The sequence below is a fragment of the Glycine soja genome, chromosome 12 (genome assembly GCF_004193775.1).
Source record: "Glycine soja cultivar W05 chromosome 12, ASM419377v2, whole genome shotgun sequence".
Lineage (NCBI taxonomy): Eukaryota > Viridiplantae > Streptophyta > Magnoliopsida > Fabales > Fabaceae > Glycine > Glycine soja.
The window spans coordinates 37,809,305-37,812,075 of record NC_041013.1 but is presented as its reverse complement, the minus strand read 5'-3'; the positions used below and the strand labels follow the sequence as shown (position 1 = coordinate 37,812,075).

The 2,771-nt window shown below is 26.5% G+C and overlaps 1 long non-coding RNA gene across 1 annotated transcript; it reads right to left on the bottom strand.

The window, feature by feature from the left end:
- Window positions 1-1,354: 1,354 nt before the first annotated feature.
- Window positions 1,355-2,531, bottom strand: LOC114378585. Its single transcript, XR_003659377.1, has 4 exons — window positions 2,448-2,531; window positions 2,063-2,232; window positions 1,873-1,928; window positions 1,355-1,644 (listed from the first exon to the last, which is right to left on the bottom strand). It is a non-coding gene; the product is annotated as an uncharacterized LOC114378585 (long non-coding RNA).
- Between the last annotated feature and the right edge of the window lie 240 nt (window positions 2,532-2,771).

The window sequence follows — 2,771 nt, the reverse complement described above, 5'->3', positions numbered from 1 at the left end:
ATTATATTAATCTACAATTGTATCTAAAATAATATAACCCATTTTTATTATTATGATAATAAATTATTATATATGATTGCTATTATAAATTATTATCATTGATTATAAATGTTGAACCACGGTCTAGAAGGCTTTGTTTTTGTCTCCAATCATGAATTGACAATATTAGTCTAATCATTTTTATTATAATAATAATATATTATTATAAATTATTATTATTAATTACTGTATCACAATGATAATTTTTTTCACTTCCCGTGCTAGACTTTTATTATTTATTTTGAATATAATGATAATCTTTTCCACTTTCCGTACTAGACTTTTATTATAAAAATATTGTTGTATATTTATCAATAGTGTTAAAATTCATTATGGAATGACTGAAAATTTAATTTATTTGGATAATAATAATGTTTAAGTATTGGCAGAAAAAATACATTAAATAAAATATGAATTTGAAACATGCACCAAGGTGTAGACTTGTTAATTGTATTTCAAATGAAGACCTTCCAATTAGTTTGAATAGTCATTGAGAATTAGAAGGAGACATACACATTCTTGGTAATAAATGCTGATTGACATTGATGAATTTGATTTATTTTGATGATGATTGACATTAAATTATATTTATTAATTATTTATTGATTTTTCGTTTGAAACATTAATCTGATGTTAACAATAATCTTATTTTTTTAACTAACATAATTAAAATATCCAAGTCTTCAATAAAAATTTGAAATATCTACTCTTTGATTCAAGTATGAAACTTATTTTTGATAAATAAAAAAATTAACTAAACTTAATGATTTTTTTATTTTTTTAAAATATATAAATTATTTTACGCTATTAGTGTGAGTTATTATACACTTAAAGATTTTTAATATTATAACTTATAAAAGAAATTACATGTAATTTTTATATTAAATATTTTGACGATGTCATATGCTATTGAAATGTTAATCATTTTTATAAATTAGTCTAATCATTTTTATTATTATAATAATATATTCTTATAAATTATTATTATTAATTACAAAAAAATATTTTTGTTTTTATTATTTTTATTTTATTATTATTATTAGATGTAAGGCTTTCACTCTAATAGTCACACATTTGAATTCAAAATGGGATTGGATTTTCAAACGTAACTGCAGCGGCACATTTTTTTTTTGGAAATATTATTTCATTGGAAATAATAATTGCTTATTGACATTGACGGAAATAATAAACGTTGATTGACATTAAAGCAGCAAAAACGTAGAAGACATAAAATAAAATGCAGAAGCATTAAAAGTAAATTATTTCTATTTTCAACCTGTATAAGCACAAATGTCAAGAATATCTACAACAGATATTTTGTACACGTTGATACGTTACCATGATAAGAACAAAATTGGAGAACATTCAAGATAGCTCGTGAAGCTCAAAGTTAATCATAGTAATGAACATTATTTTTTGCAAGTAATACATAGATGAACACGTAAAGAAAGGAACTCAAACATGGAACACAAAAAAGATAAAAATAGGTAGCGAATGCAACACAAAGATCCATATTTTCCATATTGTTCCATTAAGGCAGAACAACAACAATCCAACTATGTTCATCTGATACCTATGAATGGGGTCCGTTTTCGAGAAATTCAACTGCAATCCAACACAAAGAAAAATAAAATAGCAAAAGTACTGTTAGTATATAGAAAAGTTAAAGTAGATGAATAAATTAATAATAACAATTGAAGTATAATATAATAAATCAAGGCAAAAATCGAAGCTTTTTTAGATAAAAAACGAAAATGGCGGGGGAACCACGACAGCGAAAGCTCAGGAACACAAAAAAATTTAAGCTTTGATAGAGAAAGCAAGAAAACAAACCTTTGTACATCGAGTTTGGAGATAAAAGTCGAAGCTTTCTGAGATAAAAATCGCAGCTTTAGAAGAAACAATGAACATGCAGTGAAAAAACAAAAAACCGAAATAAAAAAACGCATACAAATACAAATAGAGGTAAAAAAAAGAAAACATAGAAGAAGACGGGAAGGGAAAACGAAGCAAGAAAACGAACCTGTATTCATGGAGTTTGGAAATAAAAATCGAAAATGGCGGGGGAAGCACATCAGAGAAGGCTCAGGAACACATAAATTTAAGCTTTGATAGACAAAGCAAGAAAACGAACTTGTATTCATGGAGTTTTTGAGATAAAAATCGCAGCTTTAGTGTCTTCTTCCACCTTCTCTGCATTCATAAAAAAATCAACATGCCAAAAAATATATTGAATCATTAGACCACTAAAAAAGGAGGGAAACACAAAAAGCTGGGTATAGAAAACAATGAGCACGTTGGAGAAGGCTCAGGAACACAAAAAAGTTTAAACTTTTGTATTGCGAGAAGTCAAAAAACAAAATAAAGGCAGAACACCCAAAAAAATTTAAGCTTTTGTGTTTACGAACCTATACTCATGGAGTTTGTTAGATAAAAATCTCAACTTTCGTGTGTTCTTCCACCTTCTCTGCATTCATAAAAAAATCAACATGCCAAAAAATATATTGAACCATTAGACCACCAAAAAAGGACGAAAACACAAAAAAGATGGGTATAGGAAATAATAAGCATATTGGAAAAGGCTCAGGAACACAAAAAAATTTAAACTTTTGTATAGCAAGAAGTCAGAAAACAACATAAAGGCAGAACACCCAGAAAAATTTTAGCTTTTGTATTTACGAACCTGTACTCATGGAGTTTTTGAGATAAAAATCGCAACTTTAGTGTGTTTT